A 17100-nucleotide genomic window follows, 5' to 3' on the forward strand; every position below is an offset into this window, starting at 1 on the left:
GACGTCACCGCGCCCTTTAGAACTGCTTCAGATACTTCTCAGGGTTTGTGGCAGAAGCTGGGGCTCAGGTGTACACCCCCGCATCGCTCATGTTAACGTGGGCTCTGCAGCAGCACTCAGGCAAAACTTCCACTGAACCCAGTTGCGTTTGGCCTGAACATACCGGAGTTCTGCTTGAAAAAGTGCACTGATAAATGATAACTTCTTTTAAAAAGATTTTCTATTTTTTTATTGGTGATATTTTCCGTTCTGAAAGCTCACTGAGAGTTCTGCACCGCCATTTAGGACATACTGCATAGCTCTCAACAGCACAGTGCAGAACCCAAGGAAGGTGCAGACACGTACCTATTGCACAGTGCAGAACTCAAGGAGGGCTATAGACAACTGGGGATGCGCACACGCACACCCGCGCACCCCGCAGCACCCCTCGGCGGGCTTTGCCCCACACTTCCCCGTGCCGCCCCCCGCCCCCCGCCCAGCGCAGCGCCTGGGTGACGGGGTCAGGCGTGGCGGGAGCGGGGAAGCGGGAGGTGAAGGTGAAGAGCAGCAGCAGCGGGTTCGGGGCTGGCTGCGGCTGCACGCTGGGCTGTGCGGCTGTGCCCAGAGGGCGGAGTTCCTGCACGCTGCTGCCTCACCGGAGAACCTGCCCTCGGCGCAGCGCTCCGCAGCCGGGACCCCACCGCCGCCGCCCTCCCCGCACCGCTCTGTGTGGCCCCGCTTCCCCCTGGGCTCAGGAAGCCGGGAGGTGGCGGAACGGCGCTGTCCCCCTTTCTCGGACAGGGTTACCGAGCACCTCTCACACGGCAAAGCATGTATCTAACGCCAGGATTTTCTTTTCTTTTCTATTCTATTCTTATCTTTTCTTTTCTTTTCTTTTCTTTTCTTTTCTTTTTGGCCTCTCTTCGAAACGTTTCCTCCCCCCCCGTCTCCCCTCCCCCTCGCTCCCATCGGTAAGTTGGAACTTTCTTCGCCGCTTTAGCAGTTCTCCCACTCTCTCTCCAGGTTTTAGTTCCTTTATTAACGCTTTGTCGCTGCTCCGTTCGCACCGACGCCAGAGGAACAGCCACCCGCCCGGAGCGGGGCTGCGTCCGCTCTCGGAGCCGCCGGAGAAGCTGCGGGAGGCGCGGGAAAGGGCGCTCCGTCGGCTGCGGTGAGTGTGGATCTCCGCTCGTAGCGCCGGGCCCGAGCCGCGCTCGGTGCGTGCTGTGCGTGGAGAGAGGGGAGGGCGATACGCGGACCGCGCGGGCTCCAGAAGGAATGGCTTGGTCGGGATCGGAACACATCGTTAGAGAAAAAGCGGTGGGCTTCCTTCACCTTTCGGGCGTTGTGAGAATAGTTTCGGGAATGCCAGAAGTGCCGGGAGAGCCCCGTGGGACGGCGCGCACAGAGCCGCTCCCGATTGGCGCAGGTTCGCCTTCGGAGCGCCGCGGCAGCCCCGGGACCGGGACAGGGCCCGGAAACCTCCGAGGGGTCGCGGCTTTGTCTGCCCGCTGCCCGAATTCCCTCTGACGCTCTGAAGGTATTTCGCTAGCCGACCGATATCTAGGGACAGACTCGGGAGCTGGACTCATGGGTTTAAGTCACCAACGTGTCCGCGGGGACGAGGCCCTTCGTGTCCTCTCTTGTCCCCACCTGTCCCCGCTTGTCTCTACTTCGTTGGCCCGACAGAGCTTTGTCCATACCCTGGCCCCCTCAGCGGAGGATTTTACCTCCCCCTGCTCCTTTCCCGATTAACCTCGGGCAGTCAGCGTACGCAGGCGGCAGCTTCACAGAGCCCACGGCGTGCACTCAGCCCTGCAGTTCCCGCAGGGCTTCGTTTTCATCCCACTGCCCGCGCCGCGCCGCGGGGACAGCGGGGCCCCGTGGCCGCCGACCCAGGGCGGCTGCAGGCGCTGAGGTCCGGGGGCGGCGCTGTACGGCGCTGCGGGCCCGCGGCTGGGGGCGCTCTTGCATAGCGGGAGAGCGCCGAGTCAGGCCCCGCTTACGGTCGCCGCCGGGGAACCGCGGAGCCGGGCCGCCGCGTAGCGGTGCACGGGGCCTTGCGCTGCACCCGCTGCCCGCAGGGAGAACCGCGCTGTGCGGGCGGTGTTGGGCCGTGGAGGGAGTTGGGCTCCTTCCGTTTCGGGAAGGAGGAACGGTGGGAAGTGTCCTTAGCTCATGCGTCGTGGGAGCTGCAGGGAGAGATGTTGCGGGAGGGAAATGCAGTTAAATCCCTTTCCCGTGACCTGATCCAGGATGTTTCCATCCAGAAACAGTGTGGGGAAACCCGCTGGGCCAAAATAAAACATCTGAATCTCAATCAACTCAAGCCCCCAAATCCCAACACCCCAAAACCAAGAAAATAAAACAATCCTCCAACATAAATAAATAAATAGATAGATAAATGAATAGATCAAATAAACACACCAACTTCTTCTCCAGCATTATGTAGCACACCATAGCCCCAGGCTCGCGAATTACACTCGGGACGAGAGGATTTGCTCTTCTCAGCTAGGGAATGGACACGGAGTGCCCGTGGCAGAGCACTGTCTGCAAGGAGCCTTCCGAGCTTATGATCTGGGAGAGCCTCAGCGAGGGTAGCTCTCAGAGCAGCCATTGCCACCACGCGCCGGGGTGAGCATCGCTCTCACACAGCCGCCCGCGGGGATCTGCCTGAGCTGCAATCCGGGATGAGAGTCGCCTGCGTGGAGACGCTCCATTCCGAGCTCCAGGGCTAAATCAAATAACCGCATCCCCCCCTTTCAAGCCCCCCTCCCCACCGCCAAGAAAAAAAAAGGGCAACGACGCGAAAAAAACCCAAAAAAAAACCAAACCAAAACAAAACAAAAAAACCAGAAAAAGCCTAACAACCCTCAACTTCTTGCCCTAAAGCCGAAGCAGCCCAGGTTCTCTGGGGTCTATTTCCGCGGAGGAGAATGCAGAACCCTCCCTAATCGCTTTTGCAAGGGAATCTCTCGCAGGGAGACACGTGGAAAGAGCAGCAGCCTCCGGGACGGGCCCCGCCGGGGCCTCCCCCGGGTCTCGAGGTCCCTCCGGTTGAAGCCGTCGCCCCGCGCTGTTCTTTAGGGTTCGCAGCCTCTCTCAGCCCCTCCTCGCCCGGCTCCCACCCAGAACCGAGCTGGCTGGAAGCATTTAGGATGAGATACTTTGATAAATTCAGCGCATCCGAGAGCAGACAGAGAGCTGCCAACAGATCTTCCCGAAGTCTGCCTATTTAGGAATAAAACAGCGGCATTCTTTCGCAACCGTGGCAGACAGTCTAAAAAGGAGGAATAAAACAAGGTAGTTGCGTTTTCACAAAAATAAGCAAAACTTTATTTTTAGAATAAAAATAAACTACGTTTTCCCAAAGGCTGCGTTACCTCTGAGTCTTAAGCACGGGCAATATTCATCGGTTCCCGGACTGCTTTTTTTGAAGCAAAAATCCTGGTGCTGCTCTACGAGCGTTTCAGTTTTCCCCCGTTCCGTGATCCGCGCACACCGAGCGCAGTCAGCCCCGCACGGGTGTGGCCCCCAGTGCCATGGGATCGGGCTGTTCACAGGTCCCAAGGAAAGGAATCAGGGACCATTATTCAAGCTGTTAAACGCACATCGCTTAACCACAAATTTCATCACGCCACCGCTCATAGGTGGTGATTTCCAAACATTCTAGCAATAAATAAATTTCCTTCTGGGTGTCTAAATCGCACATGTGGAGGAGAAAATCGCGACGGTCAGGAACAGTACCAGTGCGTTTTTTGTTAGCAAATTGAGTGTGCTCGCTTGCAGGGATCTGTTGGAAAACAGTGTGAATTACGCAAATATAAATCTCAGTGCTGTTTATCAATGAATCTCTTCCCGTATATCTATACGGCTACACATATGTGTGTGAACACATATACATGAGTATCTTTGCCCGATCTGCGTCTGAAACGTCCCCTGGCACTCGTTGGGGAGGCAGCGCCGCTTCCCCCGCTTGTTGCTTGTTCTATGTGAGCAAAGTTGTTTGTTTTCTGGGAAGCGTAAGTTGCCTTCAGTTATGTCATCAGTATCATTTGCATTTAGGCGGAAGGGTAGGCTGTGTGAGCTCTATTTTTGTTATTAAATGAGTGAAGGTAGAAGTACTGATAATTAAATACAGATCTCTCTGATTGCAGGCTGGAGCAGTCAAATCGATGATCTTCTCATCAATAACCGAGCAGCGCAATTGATCACTCTGTTTATTTATGCAGAACTTGAGCTATTTGCTTATATATTTCGACTTCTTTGTCTGCTAATTATTATACCAGATTGGTTTGAAAGAAAGAGCTTAGGCTGGGAAACACAGTTGACAGATCCATTCTTAGCTAACCTGATAGTGGATTATTGCAATCCAATAAGTTTAACAAATTACTTATACGTGCTTGCCTTTAGAACAATTAGGAACCCGTTTCAGATTAAAATCCCTTGTTGTATTCGGGGTAGGTTCATTTAAATAAAGAGGAATTCTGTTGAGATATTTTCCAAATAAAAAATGTTTTTCTGAATCTGTAGAGACTGAGTAGGGATCAGTGTGCGCTTCTTGCTCCAGGCCCTGGTCTGCCTTTGTAACCACGAGGCACTCAGTTTGTGGTGCCCGTGGGCTTTTCTTAGAAATGGAATTTAAGATTTGGAGGTGATCTGAGTATAGGAATCAGGAAGAAAAAAATTAAAAAAGAAAAAGAAAAAGAAAGGCTCGGCATTCCAAAGAGCTCTCCAAGGAAGGAGATATTTGAGTTTGCTTAGTGATCAAATCTGTTCAAAAGCAATCACCCCGGTCTCTGCGGACTCCGGTTAGCAGGAAAATTACATTTTACCCTATATTTTAGTTCTTTCCCCCCGAGATGGGAACTTTCTGTGGCGACCGTTTTGAGGAGGGCTCCATTTCTTCACCGTTCTCCCTCCTCCGCTTTCGGCAGCGTTGGCGCGACCGTCCCGCCGGCGGGAGGTACGGGCGGTGTGAGCCGGCAGGGGGGGGACCGCCTCCCGTAGCCGTCCGGAGTGCAAGCTGGGCAGTGAGAACAGGATCGGCCCGCGGTGCCGCTCAGAGGAGAGCCCTTGGCTTCTCCCTCTTACTTTCGGCAAGTTTAGTTGTTTCTGATTCCCCCCCTTCCCCCCTCCAGCAACTGCTGCTTTGCAACCTGCAGAGATAAGGCGGCCTCGCATCAGATGATCGCAGAGATAAGTAATCTCTCCCCTTGGTCCGTGCTAAAGCTGACCGTACGCGCTCGAATCTCAGAGCACTAAGTCTTTCCTGTGAATGAACGAGAAAACACTCGACAGGTCGTGAATAATCGTTTTAATGAGTGTGTAAAAGCGTGCGACGGGGTGCACGGAGCTGTCGGGTTAAACAAACAACTTGTACCCTGACGAAATCCGATTGTTAAAGTGCAAAGTGGTGTCAGTCCAATTTCCATCCCACTTCTAAATACCACAGATCTAAGTCGCGGGAGTCCAATTTTCCCCATTAAGAAAAATAACAATATTTTCTGAACGTAAGTGCGACCGTCCCTTATGTCAGCCTTTGGAGGAAAAAAAAAAAAAAAAAAAAAAAAAAAAAAAAAAAAAAAAAAAAAAAGAGGGACCAGTTGCACATCCCAAAGATACTGAAGTTCCTTCTGTTCTCTTCGTATTATTTTCAAGAAATGAATTTAAATGTGGGTATTTGACATTTTCCTAGATATTATCAGATCACTGTGGTAAATATTTCCTCTCTTTGTTCCCTTGCCCGTATGTTTTTTCACAGATCACTGGAGGCAAACATCGAATTAATTGGATCTTGGTGGCTGAGGCTGTTAACAGTGTATTGAACGGAGTTATCTGCCACAATGCCCAGGTGTCTGCCAGAATGTCAGGACATTCTAGACCAGGTAAATCCAGAGAACACCTACCAGAAAATTAAAGCGAGTGCAACGTTATATGCACCAGTTCCAAGTTATCTTACTGCTATGTGGGGAGCTATACTGACTGGTGCTAACCTATGTAGAATCTATACATTCCAGAGAGAAACTGGAGTTTGCCTTCAGAAGAAGTGCCAGATCTGTGCCCTAACAACGACAAGGCCTGGCAGTATTTTGCAACTGGAAATCTTACTCCTTTAAATTAAGTGATTAATTCTATGGAATTAGTTGGTCATTTAGTGACTTGCATTATTTACATTAATTGTTGCTGAAAACCTTCAAACCAACTACATATTTGTTTCTCTTTTGGAAAACTCATTTTTGGATGTGTTCTCTGACAATACCATGTTAAGTGAAACGGGGCAAGACCACCCCAGCTGAAAACCTGAACCTTTTTGAAGTTTTTCCAAAATTTCTCCATAACGTGGTTCCATCTAATATTCTAATTTTCAAATATAACGTGACATCAGATGACAAGCCAAAACACACCAATGCCTGGACTATAGGCAAAACCAGGACCCAATGCAATGTCCAGTGATACAGATGGAAAATCTATCTTTGGTAACAGTGGAAGTGCCATCTAGCCCTTTATGACCCGTAGGATAGGACTATGCAGGCAGCTTTGATTTCACGCCAATCTCCAATGTTTGTAACATCTTGATTTTAAATGTAGAATTAAACTGAATTATTTCACTAACGCAGTTGGGCATTAGGAACGAATACCGTTTATTTTGTGTCCCAAAGTACAGCAAAATCACCTCTGCTACACTCCTCTGAAAGCAATGTTAGAAAGAAAAGAGGGAGAAGGAAAGACAGAAAGAGAGGGAAAAAAAGATCTCTCAGTCGCAGGATTGGGTAGCGGATCTATAACTAATGAGCCACGAGGTCATATATCAATATTTAACACGCATCTGACGTCCTGCGCATTCCCAGCGCGGCTTTACTCGGGCAGTATGACTCGAAGCACGGGCCGGTGCGGACGGGGCCGACTGTCGGGAGGAGATGCGCTGCTCCTGGAGCACGAGGGTCTCCCCTTGCTCTGCGGACGAAAAGGGCCGCGGAAGCAGTGGGGAGGGGAGAGAGGAACGGACGACAATGACGAGAGGTGCGCTGCCAGCCCGTGGGGCAGGACTCGTCAGAGGGCTGGGAAACAGTCCTGTCCCGCGGCAGGAATAGTGCCGTCCTACCGCAGCCTACCGCAGTGCCATTTACTCCGCAACTAAAACGCGCAAAATGGGCACGGGGGAAAGCAAAGACCTATCAGTTTCCTGCTGTAGTTGTGCTAATAAATAAACCTTCTCGATGTTTAAAACACTCTATCTGTCACATTCACAAGATAGGTACTGTAAATTCCTGTTGCAAATATACAAACAGAGATCCAAGAGGTTGCCTCTGTTTTTGTATCTCCTCTCACAAGAAATGCACTATCAAAACATTAATTATATTTGAAAGGGAGCAGATTATTTGTTTGAGAAAGAATTACATTCTTGAATTTATATTCCACGCAGATCTCTCCTCCTGTCTGCCGGGAGGGCTGAACTGTAAATCTGTCTCGAGTGATGCACCCTACACCGTGGGTAGGTGCGTCACTTTGGAGCCGGGGAGAGATGGGAGCTTATTCGAAGAGCTTTCAGACACCTCCGTGGGATGGGTCGTTAGGGAGTGTCGGAATCCACACGAAATTGCAGATTTAACATGTGAGGAACATAAAGCCCCGCTCTCTGACAGTGGGAGCACAAACACACAGACACGCGGGACTGAGCCTGGTGCTTGCTGAGCACTGTGACTCACGGCTTTGGGCCTCGTTGCTGGTTTGTAAAATGCCTCACGCACGTCCTGCGGCAGTCGATAGCCGGAAAGCTACCGACTGTGTGAGTCATGAGCCGTCAGCAAAAGGCTTCACCCTCTCTTCCAACGCCTAATAAAAGAGTTAAACAGATGCCCTTATCTTCTTCTGAAGAAAAACGAACGAAAGAAAGAAAATGTGGCGATGCACTGAGAATTTCTCAGAAGCGCTGAAATCCTGCCCCTGGGACCTGGTTCTTCCCCTCTCCACCGCCGTGCGGCATTCCCTATAGCGTACTCCTACCGCCAGGCACCCTTAAGCATCTCAACAGAATTGCTCTTTGGCATCGAAACTGCTGGCGGCGGCTGATGCCACAAGTCCGCGCAGAGAAGTGGCCAGGGCTTTTCTCACGGCTGGAGAAACGTGTCCATAAATCGATAGGTTCTTAGTGTGGAACCCAGAGGAGCGGGTCCCAAAGAGGCGACCCTTTTTCTCTGTTCCTGTGTTGCCCGAGTCTCCGAGCGGCTTTCCCGAGCACTGGGATGGCCGAGATATGGGGCCGGGGACCGGGGCCGTGCCTGGACTATGCTCTGCCTATGATCGGCGATTTGTGGGAGTAGAGGGAACCCTGACAGCCAGAGTGGGACCTGGCCGGGAGCACCGTGATGGAGGATGGCAAAACAGGACAAAGCGCTGGCACCGAGGGCTTTTTTTTTTTTTTTGTTAGAACCAAAAGGAAAAATGGAGGGGGGAGGAGGGAAAGCAGTGGGCACTGGGAAGGGGAGACAGGAGTAGGTAGTGTCTGGAGAGCAACAGGGGTCCGTCACCTCCCCTGGAGCGGGGAGCTCCGGACCGCGGGCAGAGGCCGAGGCGCCGCCGGGGCGCTGGAACCCCGCACCGGGGTCAGTGGGCCCGGCATCGCATCACGTCTCCCCTTGCCGAGCTTCGGTACTCCACGCCGCGGCCTTCCCCCGCTCACTACATCGCCACGGTGGCAATAAAAGCTTGAAATGCAGCTCAACTCGAGGCCAAACGGGCTCTGTCACTGCCCGGGGCTGCGGGTCCTTGTCAGGGAAAATGTGGGATGCTGCCGTGACTTGGCTTGACGGAGCGGCAGGGTAGGGTCGGTTTCACGGGAACACGGCTTTGGAGCGTTGGATTCAGCACACGGAGCCCTCTCTGCTCCCTTCGGGAAATGGGGGGGACAGCGGAGCCACGGCCCCGCCGCTCCCCTTCAGCACATGACTGCGACTGAATCAAGTCTCCCTGTGCACTCGGAGACCGACACCCGGAGCCCATGGCCGAGAACAGGGAGGAGAAAGTAAACATGGGTGGTAGGAGCATGGCAGGAGACCAAAAGTTCAGCAGAGAAAAGGCCAGGAGGACAGCGATAGGAGGGAAACTTCGTGAGTGTGTCGGGAGCATTCGGGTCTCGTTGTGATATTATTATTAATCATAAAATCCCAGCAAAACAACGGCTCCCTTATAAAGGAAATCTGAGGAGTACAGCGAGCTAAGTGGAAGCTCTGTTTCCAAGGCGAGGCAGGATTAGTTCCCTGCACACAATAGCCGGTGTGTCGGAATTGCAAATGAACATCACCAGCAGTGCTGGAGTTACCCTCCTTAAATTAATATCGAGCTGGCTTTTCTGCTAAGCGTCACGGACATTTCTGCTCTTTCAAAGGGAAGGAAGATTTAAATTTGTATATATATGTCCATGTATATGTATGTTACTCTGATTTAGTCCAAGGAACTCCTTCCCCACTGCAGTTACCAGTGCAGGAATTTGGGATAATGTCCACTCTAATTGATCATTAAAAAAAAAAAAAAATCACAAAAATACCCACAAAAACCAAACAAACCAAATTAAAAAAAAACCACAAACAAACAAACAAACAAACACAAACGAAACACTTCCCAAGCAACAAACCAACCAATAAATTCCAAAACAAAACAAAAACCCACCCAAAAAACCACCACCAACAAATCAAACTCCCAAACCATAAAAACAATTCAAAAATAGGAAAGAAAGAAAAAGGAGTACGAATTAGTGTGGGGTGACCCCAGGCCGTGGGAGACGTGCAGCGCGGCTGCTGCTCCGTGCACAGCACAGGGTTTGCCGCTGCCGCACTCAGCTTAGCCCCTGCGGCTCCTGCAGCGGGGCTTCTGGCACACGCCCCCGGTGTGTTACTGTAGACGCAAGCCCGTAAATCTCGGCCGAAGCAATATTTCTATCCCATCATCAAACATGCAAAGGGGGAAAGTAATACATTTGATCTTGCGCTGCAAAGAGGGGAGAGAGAGACTGTAGGCTCCAGGGCTCTTTTAAACATTTCAGGAATTAATGGGGGATGGGAAGGGTCTAGGAAGGATGGATGCATTAAGATGGTAAATTAAAAACATGATATGAAGATATATTTACTGTCATCTCAGAGCCAAAACATTTATGCTCCCACGCTTTTTTTTTTTTTTTTTCCCTGAACAAATAGAAACTTAAATGATGCGTTTTAATTATTTTAAGAAAATAAGCAAGAAGGCTCTTTTTCAGAGTCTAAATAAATAACAGAGTGTTCTGTGCTGCTGTCTCTAGCTTGTGATGGCTTCATCTGTGCAGCCACTACTGTGAGCTCTGAAAATCTGGGAAGAATGGGGTGTTACTGGCAATTTCTGAAAGGATTTATCCATTATTTGTGAGGTTTTCTGAAACAGAACATCCAAAGAATTTTCTGACAGTCTGAGAGGTGAAAAGGGGACAAATATTTTCCTAAAGGTTCAGCTCAGAATGATGAGTGCCTAATCTCACTATTGTTTTAAGCTGGAGGTGAGAAGCAATTTTCCTTATTCTTTCAAATAGTTATTTCAATTCCCTTCCACACTAGTGGGAAATGGATACATATTTCCACGATATAAAAGAACTGCATACATGTCTTGTAGTTACTCAGATCATTTTTTTGTTGTTGTTTTGTTTGTTTTTGTTTTTCACTGCCTGATCTAATTCCTGACAACTTTCTTCCTGAGTACGTTGTGTCCTTAAACTCCAATAGATTGCAGGGAGCTTCCTGAAGGAGAGGGATACTCACAAGACCTTTTTTATCTTTTGGGGAGAGGGAAGGAGGGGAAAAAAAAAAAAGAAAAGAAAAAAAGTGAGAACTCACCAAAAGAGAGATCTTCTGAGTTCACATTAAAAAAGGAAAGAAAGAGGGGCATGTAACACTATATGGCAATTGCAGGGAACACTAAACCACGTACACTGGCAATTCTATAGCAGAAAATATTAGTCACAATCTTCCAGTGTAAAGAAATTAAATCATTTCATCTCTTCTTTGCAGAAATACGTAAAGCATTTAAGGCTAACAGATTTCTGTTCACAAATTTTTCTCCCCAGGCAGGACTCATCTTCTTCTTTAGTCAAATTTTTAGTACATTCCTGATGCTCATCTCTTCTATACTGCCTTTCATTTCAGGTAGTGTAAATTCTGTCATTCAAGTACTGCAACCATTTCTATTAGCTTAAATGTGTCCAGAGAAATGTAGAGCACCTATAAACAAACTCCTTTCTTTCCCTTTGTGATATTTTTGTACTGTGCCTTCAAGGCTTGCTTCTTCGGAGGCTGCGTCATCAGTGTGAGGACTGCAGAAACTGCAAGAAAGTGGATAGCTAGGAAAAGTCACAAGAAGAAGCAGAAGAACAACATCAGCATAGGCAACAGAACCATTATTGTCACAGCAAGAAAAATAAGGAGAACAAAGAGAAAAGATATCTTAACAGCAGTGAAGGCAGGTAGAACTGTTTTAAAGAGCAGGGCAGTACTACCGATTTCCAGCCTACGTAGTTCCTACCCAAAAGATGGTACAGACCACAGTTTGTAGCACCCAAACAGGAGACAACCAAAAAAAGTGCTGGTCATGAATGCAGGCTCTATTATCCAACATTCGAATCTATGTTCATTAATGATGGCTAAGAATTTTCTGATATATTTATGAACCTATAATCAAAACAGAAAAGTGCTTGTTGCCTTATTTTCACATAGGTCCTGAAGAAGTCATGGCTTTTGCTGTACATCTCCGCCTGAATTGAACTGCCCCAAAACTAGGAAATAGTGTCATTGGACAATGAAAATAATGTCATTCTGTGAATAGAGACTGGATGGCCTAACATCATCTTTCATTTGTACTTTCTCAGAATTTACATCTTCATAAAAATAGGCCCATTATCTTGGGGTACTCATTTCAAATTTTATAATTATCTGATTTGAAGCTGAAAAAGTATTGAAAAATGTTGGTCAAAGTGATTTACAAAGTCCTATCATTACACTTCAGAAGTAACACCTTACTGACTAGAAACCAAGTTTTTCAATCTGCTTTTGGACTATTAATTAAGAACGACTTTGAAGCACATAGAGCGGGGCCTTGATTTCAATTCAAATAAAAAGCTTTCTTGGTGTTTGGAGAAGTAACAAATCATGTATTTCCTTATGTATTTAGTAATGGACTGGTAGGATCTATACAAACTACTCAAGCCACCTGCAAAATGACTTGATCTATTTCATTTAAATTTCTCAATCCATTACTAGATAGCACAAAAGTGTTGTACCCATTAGTCACTTCATGTAGCTTCATGAAAATAATCCTCTTGTGAGGATAGTTTTTTGGCTCTTTATGGACAGGAATTCTTTGCCTATTGTTTTTTGTTTTCTTGTTTGTTTAAAAGCCATTTGAGACAGCTTCTACAAGTCACTTAAATTCAGTACCTTGTAGGGATTTCAGATATTCTCTACATGGATTAGACACCTAAATGGAACTGGTTTATGTACTGGATACAACTACATTTGAATATCTCAGCTGTTGGTTTAGAGTCTGCTTCATTTTTGCATGAGCAGTGGGACTGCTGTCCTTTCCATGTAAGGACACCAGTATCATGTGCTGTACTCAACAGCAAATATGTAATATAAAACTGGATGCTCCTGTACCCAGACAGCGAAAGAGACTGCTTCTCATGTGATCTTTAAGCTGGAGAACTTCTGAGGATGGAAAACACTCATTTATACTTTTGTAACACCCGTAATAGATCTAGTGTAATTAACATGCAATTTTGAAGCAAAAGCTGATCTCAGGCTTCATATTTTGAATTTCAATAGTGCTACTGTTAAATGAATTCCTTTACTGTGAGAAGTAGCTTGGGGTAGGTTCGGGCTTGGGGTAGCCCGAATCGGTTATCAGAGGAGACAGTTGGGAAGACGTGCGTCAGATCTGAGCTTGCAATGTTGGCTTTTTTTAAACCTTCTCCTCATGACAACATGAGCACTACTGTAATGCTTCAAATCCTGAATGTTGTTCTGTTGCAATAAGCAGTCATGGAAATTATAGCATATGATAAGGGGAGGGAAGCAAGAGGGAAATCTATAATCGCTATTCTTGGAAATAGAGACTGGAGATCATGATGTGCTAGCTTGTCTGTGAGAAATCCTCATATGCTTGAGGGCAGCACTTCATGGTTTTCATGATTCTTACAAGTTAAATGAATAAAGATACTTACGATCATGAATAAAGATTGTACTTTTTTGTACAATCATGATTCATGATTGTACTTACAATCATGAATCTTTATTTATGATTGTAAGTACACTCAGAAAGATCCTTAATGGTGAACCTTTCTCCTGCATCACTAAGTACCCACTGCATTCATTAGCCATTCATCCAAGTGGTCTAACTGGAATAACATTTTGTATATTTCAGTTGTAGACCAAAGGTTCACACTTAAATGTAGAATACCAAAGTCCTGGTATTTCAGTCTACCAGTGTACGAAGTATTGGCCACATAGACAAAACCAGCATCTCTATCCAGGATTTACATGAAAGTATCTGGGGTAGACTTCTTTAGTCCGCTGTTTATTTTAAAGCCTAAATTAAAGAAGCAGCTACTAATTTAATAAAAAGTCTCTGAAAGTTGCTAAGCAACTTCAAATAAGCTTGCATTATAAAAAGTTCATTTGTTTGTTTAGTTTCAGAAAAATGTTATTATCTGTTCCATAAATCAAGAGGGAAAAGTATAATTGAAATGCAATAGGACCTTTCATCACTTTCTTTGACTTCTATTTTATTGCAATTATAACACCTTTAATTGTCACGTGAAGTTTTATCAACTATTCAACAAATGTTTATGCATAAAACTTCAACGGATTATTGATTATGCAAAGAACCAAAGGAAAAAAGAAATTAAACAGGTTTGTCATATGGTATGTGTTTATCTTAACCTTTCTTCTTAAAAAAAATCTCATCTACCAAGTACTTTTATCAGAGACTAATTATACTCTCTGAAAAGAATTTCTCCAACACCCTTCAGTGCCTACACCCTTTAATCATATCTCATTACATCTACCTAATCCATCTCTTTTTCACATTGCCAGGGCTCATTAATAGTTTTAAAAGACAGTTCTGGACATTATCTTTCCTTCATATAGAAATATAAAATATACCACTAAGGTTTTATTCCTAGATTTCATAGTTGTTTGTAATTAGATTAAAAATATTTGCCAATATTGAAATTTTGACTAAATATAACTAAAGTATGTAACAGAGTAGGAATAGAAAGATGCAAGTCTTTTCCAAAATGGTTGTTTTTATGAGCTGTTTTAGTAGTGGATCAATAATTACTTTGAGAGGAAGCGATCCTTGACTAATATTTAGCACATATTGTGCTTCACAGATGTTTTATAGGTGATACATATACCATCATGAAAACAGTGTGGGTAATCCAAAGAATATACATGACTGAAAGGGGGAAAAAGAAAAGACATGGCCTTCCTTCCTTTGCTGCATGCATACCAGACGTCACTGCACTATGAAAAGCTATTAGAAAATGTCTCTGTTGTACTATCAACTAAAGTGAACCAATTAAAGTAGAAAGAATAAGTGATGCATTAAATTTTGCATTTCTTTTCTGTTCTCAACTCATGTGCAAACAGACAGTAATATTCTCAACTACTTGAAATTGATTTAGAAATTGCTTCAGGGAAAAATTTGTAGTGTACAGTCCATTCCAAAATTCACAAATTTTGGCAATTTACAATTTGCAATGTATTATTAGTTATGCAAGTTATGTGATTGTATTTGTGCTCCTATTTTCAGGATGATTTATTATGTCATTTTACCCCTGATGCTGTATTGATTCATTTTCAAGTGTTGTAACATACCACTTGTGATTTTGAAGGTAAAACCAGTAGCCAGATATCAGTTTTGAAGTTTGTTTTTCCCATGTTTGGATAGTGTGCCACCGAAGTTTTTTGTCTCCTTTTGTAACAAGAAATATTTTGTATTCCATGAATTACGTGGGTTTTTTATTTAACATATTAGAATTACTAAAGAAACTTGTGACATTTGTTTTCAACCTCCGACATGTATTAATTCTAGTTTTTGACACACTACTATAAATTCTAAGCTGAGTTAATCCTAAAATCCTGGGAAATGCTTTTGACATACTTTGGCAGAGATGTGCCTTAGATGTTTTGTTTCCGATAATTGTGAAGAAATATGGACACAGTTTGCAGAAAACAGCTGTTGTTAGAAGCAGAAAGATCAGCCACGATATGCTGAATTTCTTGGAAGTTTGGATGATCAAGGCAAATTGATATCACCTCTGCACCTACTGAATGATTAACTGAGAACATAGGGGATTTCACGTAGTGAGTTATGAATCTTCTGTGTTCCATCTTCCCATCCAGGAACAGAAAATTCAGAACTCCAAATTAAAAATTGAATTTTTTGGTCTCTAAATAAAAAGTGTTTGCAGAAACCAGTGTAAAGATAAAGCTAAAATGTTTTAATATTTTTTTATATTTTAATTTTAATTTTAATATGATTTTAATATTTTAAATATGATATCTGATACCTGATATACATATATATATATGTACATTGAATACATATATATATTCAATATATCTAACACTTTCTTTCAAATGTAATTGATTATACACCTCAGAATCTTTTGTATATGTAGAGCTGATATTTGTAAGAGCTGCTTCTTTCTCTAAAGAGTTGATTTATATAAACCAACAGAATATATGTAACAAATTGTAGATATAGAAACCATAGTCAAATGGAAGTTCCTTTTGTGACTACTAGTGAATACAAGCTAAAAATGTTTTCCTAAGAATTCCTTACTACAGATTTATTGTATTTATGTGTGCAAGCGCACATAAAATGTCATACCTAGAGCTAAACTAAGAGCAACATGTGACTTCTCAGTCTGTGAAAATGTGTATAGTTTGAGATATCTTCTTGTTCCTCACTGGAGATAAAATAAAATTCACTGAAACATTCTTTTTATGTCATAAAATTACGTATAGATGTTTTGAGGCCAAAAAAAGACAGATTTTCTTTGGACGTATTTCTCTTATTCCTTCCTTTGTTTTTCACTCACTCATTAGGAAATGACTAAATAGACAAGCCAGGATGCTTAGAACATTCCTATTGAAAACTTCGTTAAAACTGACACATTTTCATGAAGAATTTTGGCTTGAATAGAAAGACATATTTAGAGGAGGAAAAAAAGTCAAATAAAATCTGACTGGTAACAAATGCAGTCAAACTGATATTCATGTTTAAATTTGAACTAATACATACTACATACATGATTTTTTTTTCTAGAAATTCTTCAGACCAAATGATTTGAGTAGTCCTGAGTAATGCCAATATCTCTCTAACAAGAAATGTGGAAGACAGATGTCTTCCATTGCACTAAGAAAAAATTGGGCTCTTCAGGAAATTGGAAGTTGAGGAATTTCATAGGCAGTCTCTGCTACAGAATATATGCTGTCTGCAGTTATGTTCACTTCTGGCAATAAATGTTCTTTAAGATTATTAAGAAGCGCAGAATTCCTTTAAGACTCTATCAGTGCAGTTATCGTTGTTTGTACATCTACATCAACATCCACATCCACATCTACATCTACATCTACAAACCTAATGGCTAGTACTCCATTCAAAAACATGGGGAAATATGGTTTTTTTTCTTCTTCTTTTATGATGAGTTCAACATTTGTCATTGACTAGATAATCATATATCCAGTAGGCTTTTTTAGTGGACACAGAATTGCTACAGACATTATCTTCAGAAATCAATGCAGAATGTCTTCAAATAGTACTACATTTGTTTAGCTGAAAACATACTACACAGGAAATGGTGAACACAGTTGTAATAAACCACTGGTAAATCCCTTTTTTTTTCTAAAATAAGTCATTTGTGGGACTAGAAGTCTGAGGAAAAAAGGAAAAACTGATCTGTGACAAGAAAATTTATAGTAGAGGACATTTTACACTCAGTGCAATTGAAGACTAAAATAAACATATTCTACTAACATGAACAGAATTGTAAAATAAAGAAACTTGCTTTATATTCAACTTGTATAATTTCAG

This window comes from Lagopus leucura, unplaced genomic scaffold (genome assembly GCF_019238085.1).
Source record: "Lagopus leucura isolate 7727_CA_CO unplaced genomic scaffold, USGS_WTPT01 Super-Scaffold_1, whole genome shotgun sequence".
In the NCBI taxonomy this organism is placed as follows: domain Eukaryota; kingdom Metazoa; phylum Chordata; class Aves; order Galliformes; family Phasianidae; genus Lagopus; species Lagopus leucura.